Source organism: Scyliorhinus canicula, chromosome 8 (assembly GCF_902713615.1).
Source record: "Scyliorhinus canicula chromosome 8, sScyCan1.1, whole genome shotgun sequence".
Classification (NCBI taxonomy): Eukaryota; Metazoa; Chordata; class Chondrichthyes; order Carcharhiniformes; family Scyliorhinidae; genus Scyliorhinus; species Scyliorhinus canicula.
In genome coordinates this window covers 187,561,913-187,578,833 of record NC_052153.1, presented here as the reverse complement: position 1 = coordinate 187,578,833, position 16,921 = coordinate 187,561,913, and positions in this window count along the sequence as shown.

The following is a 16,921-nucleotide window of genomic DNA, read 5'->3' as shown; positions in this document are numbered from 1 at the left end:
TGCGTGCGTTTCCTCCGGGTGCTCCGGTTTCCTCCCACAGTCCAAAAAAGATGTGCAGGTTAGGTGGATTGGCCATGATAAATTGCCCTTAGTGTCCGAAAAGGTTAGACGGGGTTGCTGGGTTACGGGGATAGGGTGTAATTGTGGGCTAATGGGCCTTCTGCACTGTAAATTTTATGATTCTATAATTCAATGAATCCATCCATTTATAATCGGGGAAACTTGTTAATGGTAACTTCATTGGACCTAGATGGGGGGTATTGGATGAGTGCGCTCTGTGATTCTATCCACCTCTCTGCTGTAATCATGGATTAACACTAATGAGTAATTAACGCTGTGGAGTTGTGATACTGATTAAATAGTGAAAGTTCTCTGATATAAAAGTTAACGATTCTTCCTTATCCATCATAGTGATAACAGGGAATGGATTGGATTGGATCTGTTTATTGTCACGTGTACCGAGGTATTATGAAAAGTATTTTCCTGCGAGCAGCTCAACAGATCATTAAGTACATGAAAAGAAAATAAAATAAAAAGAAAATATATAAAAGGGCAACACAAGGTCCAGCAGGCAAAGTCATAGAACCGGCATTGGATGAAGCATACAGGAGTGTAGTATTAATCAGGTCAGTCCATAAGTGGGTCGTTTAGTAATAGCGGGGAAGAAGCTGTTTTTGAATCTGTTCGTGCGTGTTCTCAGACTTTTGTATCTCCTGCCTAATGGAAGAAGTTGGAAGAGTGAGTAAGCTGGGTGGGAGGAGTCTTTAATTATGAATGGGAAGACCGCACTACACTTGCCTCCATTTTGTGCAGACAGTTTTGCGTCCTAAGTATTTTGATGAGTCAAATGGAATGACACTTCAGCAGCAGATTGACAGAGACCCATAAGATTAGTTAACCTGCAGTGGCCGTTTTAAGCTACATTGGTGAATATTCCACCTGTTGCCTGCTTGGTGTGTGAAATCATGTGGGAGGGGATGGGCTGAATGGCCCCCTACTGAGCTCTTAACAAAACTCTCCCGGATTTCAAATTCAAATCATCCTGAAACCGGCTTCAAATATAAACCTCCGCTTTTGCTTGTTAATCGTTTTCTTTTTCCAGGGCAATTGCTTGGCTTGTTACTGAGAGCTGCCACTGTGCTATTGCATAATGTCTGGCACGAACAGTGGTGTGACATTACCCCCACACGTCAGTCAGGGAGAGAGAGGCCCTTTTTATTTTCCAACTCACAGTTCCTGTGCATCCAGGCAGCACGCATACGAGCAAGGAAGGTGAGAATACAGTGAAGCATTTCCTGAATATTGCTGAAAGGAGAGACATGCTGCTGAAGCTTTTCATCTTGCACTCAACAGAATGCCAAATTTCAAACCATCGCAAGACTTTACACTACAGGAGGATAGGTTGCTGATTGGTTAACAAGTTAGCATTTTGACTCTGATTGGCTGAGGCATTGTCATTATAAAGGTTCAGGAGGCCTGGGAAGGTAAATCCGAAAGTTTAATTTGACAACAAAAGTAAAGGCTGTAACGCGGCTCACAGTCCCAAGGTACCAATCGCGACTATTGCTCACGTCAGTTCCAGTCCAGGCCAATTTTTATTTTTTAAAGATATTTTATTCCAAACAATTCCTTCCCCTCCAGCAGCTCCAACTCCTCCGAAACCCCGAAGATCGCCACCATAGGGTCCAGTCTGACCTCAGCCCCACTATCCTGGATAACATCCCAAACACCGCCTCCCAAAAGCTCTCCAGCTTCTCGCAGCCCCAGATAATGTGAGCATTATTCGCCGGCCCCCACCCACACTTCTCACACCCATCAGCCACCCCGTGGAAGAACCCACCGATCCTCGCTCGGGTCACGTGTACCCTATTCACCACCTTGAACTGGATCAAGCTCATCCTCGTGCAGGAGGAGGTTGAGTTCACCTGCTGCATCACCTCACACCAGAGTCCCCAATCTGACTCCCTCCCCAACTCCTTCTCACACTTCTGCTTTATCCTCGCCCAGCTCCCCCAACCACCCATATATACATCCCCAATCCTACCTTCCCCAAACTGCCAGGAAGCAGCAGTTGCTCCAACAACTCCGGTAACTGGGGGAGCGTCCGCCACTCATGCCGTGTAAAGTCCCGCACCTGCAGTACCTATGGTTTCCACACAGTGGCGTCAGCACCGACATTTTATTTATGCCTCCTCAACGGGTTCCATATCCTGATTATTGACTGCACCACCAGACTCCCCGTATACTACCCTGAGGCTAACAGCAATGGGGCTGTCATCAGGGCCCTCAGACTAGAACCCCCCCCCCCCCCCCGCCTCTCCACCAACACCTCACCTTCCCCACGTTCACAGCCCAGTAGTAATACATCTGGTTCGGGAGGGTCAACATCCCTTTCTGTCTTTGAACAAAGAACAAAGAGAAGTACAGCACAGGAACAGGCCCTTCGGCCCTCCAAGCCTGTGCTGACCATGCTGCCCGTCTAAACTAAAATCAGTTCATCTGCCTTACCCCTAATACTTCTTGCATTAAAACAGATGCACTTCAGGCCACCAGACCCACTGTTTTCAGCAACATCTCCCTGTCTGCTCTGCCTCAGAGCCATAGTGGCCCTATTTCCTAGTTCTCCCTCAATGCTTTCACCTTCTGACCTATTTATCAGGTACCCACATTTGTATAGTATGGCAGGGGGTGCCATACTAGTTTAAACTTTGCCTCTGCAGCAGAGCCCTCTTCACCCTCAGTACCTTCCCCACCCACACAAACTCCGAGATCAGGACCTTCACCCTCCGCAAGAAGGCCTTGGGGAGAAAGATCGGGAGGGTCTGAAAGACAAACAGGAACCTTGGCAGCACATTCATCTTTACCACCTGCACCCTCCCTGCCAACGGCAAGTGCAAAGTATCCCACCTCCAGAGATCCCCCTTAACCTCCTCCACAGACGCTGACAAGTTCCACCTATAGATTGTGGCTCACTCATGCGTTACCAAAATCCCCAAATACCAAAACCGCTTTCTTGCCACCTTAAACGGCAGGGCCCCAAATTGGCCCCCCATCCGTCCACATTCACCGGAAACACCTCGATCTTCCCTTTAAAAAAGGAGGTAGGCAGAAAGCAGGAAATTATAGGCCAGTGAGCTTAACTTCGGTAGTAGGGAATATGCTGGAATCTATCATCAAGGAAGAAATAGCGAGGCATCTGGATAGAAATTGTCCCATTGGGCAGACGCAGCATGGGTTCATAAAGGGCAGGTCGTGCTTAACTAATTTAGTGGAATTTTTTGAGGACATTACCAATGCAGTAGATAACGGGGAGCCAATGGATGTGGTATATCTGGATTTCCAGAAAGCCTTTGACAAGGTGCCACACAAAAGGTTGCTCCATAAGATAAAGATGCATGGCATTAAGGGTAAAGCAGTAGCATGGATAGAGGATTGGTTAATGAAATGAAATGAAAATGAAAATCGCTTATTGTCACGAGTAGGCTTCAATGAAGTTACTGTGAAAAGCCCCTAGTCGCCACATTCCGGCGCCTGTCCGGGGAGGCTGGTACGGGAATAGAACCGTGCTGCTGGCCTGCTTGGTCTGATTTAAAAGCCAGCGATTTAGCCTGGTGAGCTAAACCAGTACGTAAAGAGTGGGGATTAATGGGTGTTTCTCTGGTTGGCAATCAGTAGCTAGTGGTGTCCCTCAGGGATCAGTGTTGGGCCCACAATTGTTCACAATTTACATAGATGATTTGGAGTTGGGGACCAAGGGCAATGTGTCCAAGTTTGCAGAAGACACTAAGATGAGTGGTAAAGCGAAAAGTGCAGAGGATGCTTGAAATCTGCAGAGGGATTTGGATAGGTTAAGCGAATGGGCTAGGGTCTGGCAGATGGAATACAATGTTGACAAATGTGAGGTTATCCATTTTGGTAGGAATAACAGCAAACAGGATTATTATTTAAAATGATAAAATATTAAAACATGCTGCTGTGCAGAGAGACCTGGGTGTGCTAGTGCATGAGTCACAAAAAGGTGTTTTACAGGTGCAACAGGTGATTAAGAAGGCAAATGGAATTTTGTCCTTCATTGCTAGAGGGATGGAGTTTAAGACCAGGGAGGTGATGCTGCAATTGCATAAGGTGTTAGTGAGGCCACACCTGGAGTATTGTGTTCAGTTTTGGTCTCCTTACCTGAAAAAGATCTTTTCTCGACACCTTGCTATAACTGTAACATTATTTTCTGCAGTCTCTCCTTCCTTCCCTATGTACGGTATGCATTGTCTGTATAGCATTAAATAAACAATACTTTTCACTGTAGACTAATACATGTGACAATAATAAATCAAATCAAATCCTCAGGCAGGGCGATGGGCAAAGGCCTGGCTCAGGGGGCTTGTGTCACCTGGCCAGGGCGATGCGGTCGCTCTCGATTCTGGTAGCTTTGTCCGCCACGGTTCCTGAGGCCGTAAGTGCAGCCCTGTTGTGGGCACCTCTCACTGTCCTCTGGGGAGATGTACCGTCGGGCTGTGGTGGTCCTTGGCGGGTCTGACCATGGAGGTGACTGGGTCACAAAAGCCCTATCATTGGGGGCGGTGTCGCTCGTCGGATTGGGGGGCCGGCCAACACTACATGTTGATGCCACCCTGAATAGAAGCTGAGTGTACTCATACCTCCCGTGGGTGTTGAGGGTGACATATTTTTTAGCGCCGTATCTAATCCCAGCTGGAGATACATGTAGCTCATGTCCAGCTTCCTGAAGGAGTGGCCCCCAGCTAACATCGCGTATAGGTCCACTACACATGACTTGGGATACCTTTTCTGGCGGGAGGCCTTGTTGACTCATTTTGTAATTGCCACATATGTGAACGGACTTGACAGGCTTCAGCACTGGGACCACTGGCGCTGCCCACTCTGTGAGCTGGACCGGGCATATGATGCCCAGTTTCTCAATGTGAATGTCATAGCCCATGGAACCCCGGAGTTTGTAAACGGCACGGCAGCACAGTGGTTAGCACTGTCGCATCACTGCCCCAGGGGCCCAGGCTCGATTCCCGGCTTGGGACACTGTCTGAGCAGAGTCTGCACTTTCTCCCCGTGTCTGCGTGGGTTTCCTCCGGGTGCTCCGCTTTAAGAACATAAGAACTAAGAACTTAATCCCTTTATTCTTCAAAAAACTATCTATCTTTTTCTTAAAAGCATTTAATGAAGGAGCCTCTACTGCCTCACTGGGCAAGGAATTCCATAGATTCACAACCCTTTCCACCCACTGTCCAAAGATGTGCAGGTTAGGTGGATTGGACAAGCTAAATTGCCCCTTAGTGTCCAGGCGATGGAAAACACGCTCCAAGGACTCTTCAGATGGGCTGTCTATCTGGACAGTATATTTATAAGAGGAGCCACAGAGAAGGGACACCTTTACAACCTGGAAGAAGTCCTCTGACGGCTTTCCGACATGGGTGTCCACCGGAAAAAGGGTAGGTGCATCTTCCAGGTGAAAGAGGCCACATATTTGGGATACCGCACAGCAGGATATAGATTGGGTGGAGTCTTGGGCGGCGAGATGGCAGATGGTGTTTAATCCGACAAACGTGAGGTAATGCATTTTGTAAGGTCCAGTACAGGTGAGAAATATACAGTAAATGGCAGAACCCTTAAGAGTGTTGGTAGGCAGAGGGATCTGGGTGCACATGTACACAGGTTACTGAAAGTGGCAACACAGATGGAGAACATAACAACATAAGAACTAGGAGCAGGCTTAAGTCATCTGGCCCCTCGAGCCTGCTCCACCATTCAATGAGATCATGGCTGATCTTTTGTGAACCCAACTCCACTTTCCGGCCCGATCACCATAATCCTTAATCCCTTTATTCTTCAAAAAACTATCTATCTTTATCTTAAAAACATTTAATGAAATGAAAATGAAAATCGCTTATTGTCACGAGTAGGCTTCAATGAAGTTACTGTGAAAAGCCCCTAGTCGCCACATTAGTGTCCAAAGGAGTTGGGTGGGGTTGCTGCATTACGGGGAAAGGGCGGAGGTGTGAGTTTAACTGGGGTGCTCTTTCCAAGGGCCAGTGCAGACTCGATGGGCCGAATGGCCTACTTCTATACTGTAAATTCTATGTCTATGTCTAAACCCCCTTTTCCGCGTTCCCATGGGAGAGCGACAGTTCTATGACCCTTTATAGATTTCAAGCCGGTTCCGCTAACAGCTTCCTTTGGAGTTGCCATATTGTTTGTGCCGCACACTAAACAATCTCGCAACATCTCAGGGAAGTCACAATGCTTGGCTAACTTGCGAAGGTGCATCAGAAATTCCATAACCCATTCCCCAGGGGTTTCCCCAGCCATATTAAAGTGGGATCTCTACATTATTGCCAAGGGCTTAGGGTCGTAATGATCGCTACAAATTCTGCGGGTTTGCTATAGGTTCTCGAGTCCGGGCCGCCAGGTAGGTGAGGGTCTTGATTACAGTGAATATCAGGGCCTGCAGGCGGTCAGGAGAATTCCCCTTTGCTGGGTATCTCCAGCAATATAATTTGTCTCGAAGCCACAGGAGGGACTGAAGGCAATACTGAAAGAGTTTGGAACCTTCTCAGGCTACAAAAGTGAGGCATTCCCAGTGAACCCAAAAGGGGGGAGGGGCAGCGCTGAAGGGGCTCCCGTTTAATTAGGCCCAGAACAGATTCCGTTACCTGGGGATCCAGATAGTCAGAGACTGGACACAGATCCACAAGTGGAACCTGACCAGCCTGGTGGACGAAGTAAGAAAAGACCTTCAATGGTGGGGATCACTCCCACTCACCCTGGCGGGAAGAGTGCAGACGATCAAGGTGAACGTACTGCCAAGGTTCCTCTTCCTGTTTAGATTGTACCGATCTTCATCCCCAAGGCCTTTTTCCAAAACGTAGACAGTCTAATCATCGTGTTTATGTGTGTGTGTGTGTGTGGGGGGGGGGGGGGGGGGGGGGGGCAAGAATTCCCATACCGACACCGCAAAGAGGAAAAGTCAAAGGGGGCTTGGCTTGGCTTTACCGAACCTACAATACTACCACTGGGCAGCAACGGCAGAAAGAGTGAGGGAATGGGCACAGATTGAGTACAAATGGAGGAGGCATCCTGTAAAGGAACAACCCTCCAGGCACTGGCTACAGCAGCACTCCCATCCTCCTCAACAAAATGCACAACAAGCCAGTGGTAGCGGCCACGCTGAAAACGTGGACCCAGTTGAGACAGCACTTCGGGATAACCAAAATGTAATCCATGGCCCCCACCTGCGGCAATCATAGATGCCCCCCAGCCATGCTGGATACCACCTTCAAAAGATGGAGGCGGGACGGGGGCACACTGACGGTCGGGGACTTCTACGTAGGGCGCAGACTGGCGACACTGGACGAACTGACGAGGAAGTGGAAACGAGCAAAAGGACAGGAATTGAGACACCTCCAAATAAAGCACTTCCTCCACAAAGAGATAGTAGGGTACCCCGGGGCCCCAGAAAGCACACTACTAGAGGACCTGATAAGCACAAGCAACTAGAAGGGGTGACTATGTGGGAAAATATATGGACAGCTACTGAACTGAGTGTGGTGATATGATCTGCATACCTGTCTGCCATTGGGGCAGAACACCGGCTTACCATTGGCCCTGGTCGGTCATGTGCCTCTTGACCGAATCGTCCATTCCATTGTAGACGATCGCAGAGCTGTAAAGCACACGTCTCGCGACAGAAATGGGAGGATGAACTGGGGAGAGAGGTGGGATGGGGACTCTGGAGCGAAGCACTGAGCAGGGCGAACTCCACCTCCTCCTGCACAAGGCTCAGCCTAATACAGCTCAAAGTGATGCACAGAGCACACCTGACCAGAACCCGAATGAGCAGGTTCTTCCCGGAGGTGGAGGATAAATGTGAACAGTGCCAGAGGGGCCCGGCCAACCACACCCACATGTTTTGGGCTTGCCCCAAGCTTGCTAGGTTCTGGGCAGCCTTCTCCGAGGCAATGTCCCAGGTTGTGGGGGTGAGGGTGAAGCCATGCCCATTAGTGGCAATCTTCAGGGTATGCGAGTAGCCAGAGCTACACATGGGGAAGGGGGCCAATGCCCTTGCTTTCACTTCCCTAATCGCATGCCGGAGAATCCTGCTCGGCTGACGATCAGCAACACCACCCACAGCTGCAGACTGGCTCGCTGACCTCTCGGAATTTCTCCACCTGGAGAAGATTAAGTACGCCACCTGGGGGTCAGAGGATGGTTTCCTGGATACTTGGGGGCAGCCTGTTCCTAAACCTGTTCGAGGCCAGCAATGAGGAAATGAAATGAAAATCGCTTATTGTCACGAGTAGGCTTCAATGAAGTTACTGTGAAAAGCCCCTAGGCGCCACATTCCGGCGCCTGTTCGGGGAGGCTGCTGGCCTGCCTTGGTCTGCTTTCAAAGCCAGTGATTTAGCCCAGTGTGCTAAACAGTAAGCTAAGGGGGAAAAAAAGATAGACAAGGAACCAAAGGACTGCAGTGGAGAACCACAAGAGAAGAGCAAGGGGAAGGGTGCTGAAGCCAATTGGGGGGGGGGGGGGGGGGGGGGGAGGTAAAGGGGGGAAGTCATAGACCGATTCTGAGGGCAACAAAATGTACCTAGAATTAGTTAAATGAAGGACAAAACAAACCTCAGTAAAGTAAATTAGCGCGGGCAAGAAAAATGTAATGTATATACACAGCAACTGTTTATAAATATGAGAAAAGCCAATAAAAAGATTTTCAAAAAAAATAATTAATTTGTCTGGGAGAAATTCCTCATCCGTTCGGTATACTGGGCTCAGTCTTCCACATCTGCATCAAAGGCCTCTAGTCTTCTGAATCGTGGCATTTTTAACGTCTGGCCAACCTCGTTGTCTTGCAGGGGAATTCTGGTGCAGTAAGAACATCCAGGATGGCAGCCACGGTTTTCCTCATCGCCAGTATAAAAGCGCAGGAATCCCACGTAGGTAAATCCAAAGGAGGTTTAATTTGACAACAAAAGTAAAGGCGGCAACACAGCTCACAGTCCCAAGGTAGCAATCGGGATTACTGCTCTCGGCAGTCCCCATCCGGGCCGGCTTTTATGATGAGCCCCAGCTGATGGGCAGAGCAAGTGAGATTTATGGAGTGTTTCCTTCTCGCTGATTAGCCCAATGGAAATTGTACTTCTGGTTCCAAGCTTCACCTTCTTATTGTACTTCCACGATATTTTGTTGAATATTAAAAAATAAATATTTTGCTGAATTGGCTCGCTCCCGCCGGCCTGTTGGGACCACTTATATTTTGCAACAGGCTGCACCCCAAACACACACGCAAAGATTTGGCTACTTTGCTTTTTGTCCCCTCCATCTTTCCCCAGATCTCCTCCTCTAACCTCTCCGCCCGTCTGAGGCGTTCTGGTTCCAAAGGCTGCCAGTTACCCGGGTAACAAAGATGGCCGTCACTCCTGGGCTTCCACACACTGGCTGCCACAGTGGTGTTGATGGGAGGTGCGAAAGGCCTGCGACAACCTTGCGCCTCGTTCAGAAGCACCTGCGGGGTTCACTGGCGATCAGCCAGTTAACAGCTTGATGGGGGGGGGGGGGGGGGCTCTGTACCTTTGAAGGTGAAAAACCCGCCACCAGAAACCAACGCCACTGCCGTAACCGCAGCAGGCCCCAGTGTCTTTGCGTGCGTCATGGAGGAGGGCACCTGCTGTGCAGATAAGTTAATCGGACTCACCGACACCAGGCAAGCAGCCCCTGGCGAGGTTGGGAGGGTGGGTGCTATGATGGGGAAGAGGCGCTCGTTCAGTGGAGATAGCCTTTGATGCCAAGCGGGCCTCACCATGGGACACAGAATGCCCGATCAGGAAGGTCCGAACCCCCACCCCGAGCTCGCAAGTAGGCCGCCACCAGTATTTACTGGGCAACATAGAACATACAGTGCAGAAGGAGGCCATTTGGCCCATCGAGTCTGCACCAACCCACTTAAGCCCTCACGTCGACCCTATCCCCGTAACCCAATAACCTCTCCTAACCTTTTTGGACACTAAGGGCAATTTATCATGGCCAATCCACCTAACCTGCACGCCTTTGGACTGTGGGAGGAAACCGGCGCACCTGGAGGAAACCCACGCACACACGGGGAGAATCTGCAGATTATGCACAGACAGTGACCCAGCAGGGAATCGATCCCGGGACCCTGGCGCTGTGAAGCCACAGTGCTATCCACTTGTGCTACCATGCTGCCCACATCCCCCCCCTTCCTGGTGCTGCTTTCCTACCATTGATGGTGGGATGAGATCCTTAAAGAGCCAATAATTGGCCGCATGAGCCTGAATAGACCTCCAGGTAGGCTGGGCTGTCCTTGACCTTCTCCATCCCGACTTAATCAGATGGTCGGGAAGGCTACAGGCGTTCAATCTCTCAGCTTCGCCCCTAATTCTAGACATCGCCTCCCCCCACCGCATAAACCCCCAGCCCGCTCTTGAGGTTGTGGATGGGGGGGGGGGGGGGGGGATTAAATTCAGCCTCGTGTGTCAGAATCTGTTCTCTGACTGTCAGGACACAGAACATGGGCATGTACCTCTCACAATAATCCCAATAGAATCTTCATTAAATCTTCAAAATGGGTTGTCATGCACTAAACAACAGAACGAATAAGGTCAGCCTTTGGAGTGGGTGTTGCTGGCTGTGCCAGCATTTATTTCCCAGCCCTAATTGCCCTTGAGCTGTGGGTTTGGAGTCACGTGTAGGCCAGATCAGGTAAGGACGGCAGATTTCCTTCTCTCAAGGACATTAGTGAACCAGATGTTTTTTTTTAACAACAGTCGACAATGATTTAATTAGATTTTTGATTCCAGATTTTTAATTCAAATTTCACCATCTGCAGTGGCGGGATTTGAACCTGGGTCCCCAGAGCATTACTCTGGCTCTCTGGTTTACTAGTCCAGTGACAATACCACTACACCACTGCCTCTGCAAAAGTGTGGTTATGCTTGATGTGGTGTAATGACCTTCAAGTTATATTCCCCTTGCGACGGCGTAGAATCCTGCTCCAGGATTAATCAGTTACAGAAGTGTGGTAAACCACTATTAGTATATTATATGTATTGTGGTAAACTGTTACTGTACTACATGTATTGTGGTAACCCACTGCCTGATGGCTCCGCCTCCCCTCGGGCTCGGTATAAAGGTGGCTGATCTCCGGCCCTGCCCCAGTCCGGGATCAGAGGCCAGGAGGCTTTCTGTTTAGCTTATTAAAGCCTCAGTTTCATTCACTACTAGTCTTGTGTTCATTGATGGCGCATCAAGAAGCAGACGAAAGTCTGACCAATGTACCATCAGGGTGTGGAAAGGTCGAGAGGAGGAGAGAGATTAGACAATTGATAGCCTGATTTAAGGTAATTGGTGAAAGAAACTTGAGGGAATTTATTTTTTACACAATGGGTTGAGACGACGTTGCACTGTCTGAAAAGACAGTGGAGGCCGATTCAACCATCACTTTCAAAAGGCAAAATTGAATAAAGGCTTTAAAGAACAAAAAATATCAAAGGGCCTTCTGGCTGGAGTGGAACTAACTGGGATAATTATAGATTATCATAGAATTTACAGTGCAGAAGGAGGCCATTCGGCCCATCGAGTCTGCACGGCTCTTGGAAAGAGCACCCTACCCAAGGTCAATACCTCCACCCTATCCCTATAACCCAGTAACCCCACCCAACACTAAGGGCAATGTTGGACACTAAGGGCAATTTATTATGGCCAATCCACCTAACCTGCACATCTTTGGGCTGTGGGAGGAAACCAGAGCATCCGAAGGAAACCCACGCACACACGGGGAGGATGTGCAGACTCCGCACAGACAGTGACCCAAGTCTGAATCGAACCTGGGACCCTGGAGCTGTGAAGCGATTGTGCTATTCACAATGCTACTGTGCTGCCCGTAATAGCAGGAGCCAGCAGGGTCACAATGGGCTGAATGGCCTCCTCCTGTGACGTGTGGTTCAGTTCCAGCAGGTTCCAAGTGGGAATCACTCCCTAACCTCGGGGCGTTGCACCCCGTTGCTGCGTGATTCTCATACACTTGTTTTTGAATGGGTGCATTGTTTCAGAGGAAGTCAGCAGGCTGTGCACATTGCGATGCATCTTCCTATCTATCTGCCCTCGCTATCTGTAATTATCTTGGCATCCTACACCATCCCCAAAATCATCTTGCAGGTTTCCGCTGGTTGAAACAAACTGTGGAAAGTTTTCGCCCCCTTTCAGTCACCAAACGACCTCTGCTGACGTCAAATTAACAACGGGATACCATCAATCAGACTTGATTCCTTCGCGCTAGCTCTCACCCAAATCACTGCCTGTTGCTGGGCCATATGCTTCCCTCCCCCTGTCCTGATTCTCAGTGCTGTCTCACACTTCCTTCTTCAATTAACCCTTTCATCAACAAGTGTTAGAGGTTTGCGCAGCTCACTGGAAATGACAGCGCTGTGCTTGAGCCGAGGAGCCCTGACCCACACCCTCGCCTTGGTCAGTGAGCTCGATTGTGTTAATTCTCTGCTTTCAACCTGCAGTAAGGGCCTCACCTTAGAAAATTCATCCAGTGAAACAGCAGATATGTACAAAAAAAGCAACAGTTGGTGTTTCTTTCTCGTCTTCAATGTAACAAAGTGCCCCAAGATGCTTCAGAGGCAAACTTTGACTGTGTGGAGATATTAGGGCAGGAGACTAAAACCTTAGTCAAAGATGTGGGGCAGGAATCTCCCATTTTCAGACTAATTGCAGAGGCGAGTGGCTCCGGCGGTTCCTATCCCGCCGGCTATAAAGGCGGGATCTTGGGGCAGATTCGGTACCTGGAATCGCAGCACAGGCGAGTTCCGGCCCGACTCATCTGGTGAACCCACAGCTGATTCGCCGGCCTGCCAACAGCTGACATGTTCAAAGGCCCCGCCCCCATATTAAAAAAAAACATTCCCCGCACTCGTATCACTCCCTCTCGCCCAACCCCTCTCCACCAGACCGTGCACGATGTCAGCAACCCAGAGGGAAAAGGCTAACAGCCTCAAGAAGAGGTCTGTTCCTCAACCACCTTTCCCCCAAACCCATTGCCTGGCGAGGTGCCAATGCTCCATTTGGACATCCACCCATCGCCTCTGGAGCCTTCAGCCACCCCCTCAGTAAATAATATGACATCCCTTTGACCCCCCCTCGTTTAGGAACTCTTCAGGTAGCCTTGCCGGGGTCTGGCTTCCTACCCTCAGTCTTCCCTCTGGATGGATGGATGGATTTGTTTATTGTCACGTGTACCGAGGTACAGTGAAAAGTATTTTTCTGCAAGAAGCTCAACAGATCATTCAGTACATGGGAAAAAAAGGGAATTAAACAAATTCAAGAAAATACAAGAAAATACATAATAGGGCAACACAAGATATACAATGTAACTACATAAGCACCGGCATCGGATGAAGCATACAGGGCATAGTGTTAAGGAGGTCAGTCAATAAGAGGGTCATTTAGGAGTCTGGTGACAGTGGGGAAGAAGCTGTTTTTGAGTCTGTTCGTGCGTGTTCTCAGACTTCTGTATCTCCTGCCCGATGGAAGAAGTTGGAAAAGTGAGTAAGCCGGGTGGGAGGGATCCTTGATTATGCTGCCCGCTTTCCCCAGGCAGCGGGAGGTGTAGATGGAGTCCATGGATGGGAGGCAGGTTCGTGAGATGGACTGGGCGGTATTCACGACTCTCTGAAGTTCCTTGAGGTCCTGGGCCGAGCAGTTGCCATACCGGGCTGTGATGCAGCCCGATAGGATGCTCTCTATAGTGCATCTGTAAAAGCTGGTAAGAGTTAATGTGGGCATGCCGAATTTCCTTAGTTTCCTGAGGAAATATAGGCGTTCTTGTGCTTTCTTGGTGATAGCGTCAACGTGAGTGGACCAGGACAGATTTTTGGTGATGTGCACCCCTAGGAATTTGAAACTGCTAACCATCTCCACCTCGGCCCCGTTGATGCTGACAAGGGTGTGTACAGTACTTTGCTTCCTGAAGTCGATGACCAGCTCTTTAGTTTTGCTGGCATTGAGGGAGAGATTGTTGTCGTTACACCACTCCACCAGGTTCTCTATCTCCCTCCTGTATTCTGACTCGTCATTATTCGAGATCCGGCCCACTATGGTCGTATCGTCAGCAAACTTGTAGATGGAGTTGGAACCAAGTTTTGCTACGCAGTCGTGTGTGTACAGGGAGTAGAGTAGGGGGCTAAGTACGCAGCCTTGTGGGGCTCCGGTGTTGAGGACTATTGTGGAGGAGGTGTTGGTGTTCATTCTTACTGACTGTGGTCTGTTGGTCAGAAAGTCAAGGATCCAGTTGCAGAGTGGAGAGCCAAGTCCTAGGTTTTGGAGCTTTGATATGAGCTTGGCTGGGATTATGGTGTTGAAGGCGGAGCTTACGTCAACAAATAGGAGTCTGATGTAGGAGTCCTTGTTTTCGAGATGATCTAGGGATGAGTGTAGGGCCAGGGAAATGGCGTCTGATGTGGATCGGTTGCGATGGTATGCGAATTGAAGTGGGTCAAGGTGTTCCGGAAGTATGGAGGTATGCGCTTCATGATCAGCCTCTCGAAGCACTTCATTACAACTGACGTCAGGGCCACCGGGCGGTAATCATTGAGGCATGTTGCCTGGTTCTTCTTTGGTACCGTTATGATGGTGGTCTTCTTGAAGTAGGTGGGGACCTCGGAGTGGAGTAAGGATAGGTTAAAGATGTCAGTGAATGCCTCTGCCAGCTGGTATGCGCAGGCTCTGAATGCACAACCAGGGATCCCGTCCGGGCCCATCGCCTTCCGTGGGTTCACTTTCAGGAATGCCGATCTGACTTCGGAAACTGTGATGGTGGGTATGGGTGAATTATGGGCTGATGGGCCCTCAACAGCGGATTGTTAGTTACCTGCTCAAACCGAGCATAGAATGCATTAAGTTCATTGGGGAGGGGTGCACTGCTGCCAGAGATACTGCTCGGCTTCGCTTTGTAGCCCGTCATGTGTTTCAGAGGCAAACTTTGACTGTGTGGAGATATTAGGGCAGGAGACTAAAATCTTGGTCAAAGATGTGGGGCAGGGAGTTTGAGGAGCTTGGAGGAGAAATTTGGGTTGGTAAGGGGAAATGATTTTAGATACCTACAGTTGCGGGACTTTGTTCGTAGACAGGTCCCATCTTTCCCACGCCTCCCGCCAATGGGGATCCTCGACAGAATAGTCTCTAGGAGGGAAGAAGGGGAGGACAGAGTCTCGGGCATATATAAGGTGCTTATGAGGGAGGAAGGGTCCCAGACAGAGGAACTGAAACTTAAATGGGAGGAGGAGCTAGGCGGGGAAATGGAGGATGGGCTGTGGGCAGAGGCCCTGAGTAGGGTAAATTCGACCGCGACATGTGCTAGGCTCGGGCTGATCCAATTTAAGGTCGTTCACCGGGCCCATATGACGGTGGCTCGGATGAGCAAATTTTTTGGGATAGAGGACAAATGCGCTAGGTGCGCGGGAGGACCAGCGAACCATGTTCACATGTTTTGGGCATGCCCTGAGCTGAGGGGGTACTGGGAGGGATTTGCGGGGGTCATGTCCCAGGTGCTAAAAACAAGGGTGGTGATTAGTCCAGGGGTGGCAATTTATGGGGTTTCGGAAGACCCGGGCATCCAGGGGGAGAAAGAGGCCGATGTGTTGGCCTTTGCTTCCCTGATAGCCCGGCGACTAATATTATTGGCGTGGAGGGACTCAAAGCCCCCGCAGATTGAGTGGTGGCTTGCGGACATGTCGAGTTTCCTGGGGATGGAAAAAATTAAGTTCGCCTTGAGGGGATCTGTGCAGGTGGCAGCCATTTATTGACTTCTTTGCGGGAGAGTGAGCGTCAGCAGGGGGGTGGGGGGGAAGGGGGGGGTAGAGTAGAGTAGGAGGGAAAATATGGCGGGTAGTACCGGTGGGAGGGGAGCGGGCTTGTGCAATATGTTACGGTGGAAGTATTGAAAGTACATGGATGTTTGCACATTTTTGCCTTTTTTGCTTCCTTTCTGATGATGTCTGTAACTGTTTATAAAGCCAAAAACTACCTCAATAAAATTGTTTATTAAAAAAAAAAGGTGTGGGGCAGGAATCTCCCATTTTGAGTCTAATTGCAGAGGCGAGTGGCTCCGGCAGTTCCTGTCCCGCCGGCTATAAAGGCGGGATCTTGGGGCAGATTCGGTACCTGGAATCACAGCACAGGCGAGTTCCGGCCCGACTCATCTGGTGAGCCCACAGCTGATTCGCCTGTCTGCCAACAGCTGACATGTTCAAAGGCCCCGCCGCCATATTAAAAAGAAACATTCCCCGCACTCGTATCACTCCCTCTTGCCCAACCCGTCTCCACCAGACCGTGCACGATGTCAGCAACCCAGAGGGAAAAGGCTAACAGCCTCAAGAAGAGGTCTGTTCCTCAACCACCTTTCCCCCAAACCCATTGCCTGGCGAGGTGCCAATGCTCCATTTGGACATCCACCCATCGTCTCTGGAGCCTTCAGCCACCCCCTCAGTAAATAATGTGACATCTCTGACCCCCTCATTTGGGAACTCTTCAGGTAGCCTTGCCGGGGTCCGGCATCCCTACCCTCTGTCTTCCCTCTGCCTTCCACTGTCCGTCTTCTTCATCCACCTCCCCGCCCCTCTGCCCTCCGTCATGGGTCTTTGCCCTTCCCCCACTGTCAGAGCTCTGTTGCGGTGTCTGCAGCAGTCCCACAGCAGTGAGCACTCCAGGCAGACACTGGTGTGTGGCACCGGGGGTGGGGGTGGGGTGTGGGGGTGGAGGGAGGGGGTGGAGGGGGGGAGTAGACCCCTCTATTTCCCAACCCCAGGCGCAGTACTGATCCCACCCAGCGACACAGGAGGGTGCATGGTACCAGGAGCACAGTGCTGTCCATGGAGAA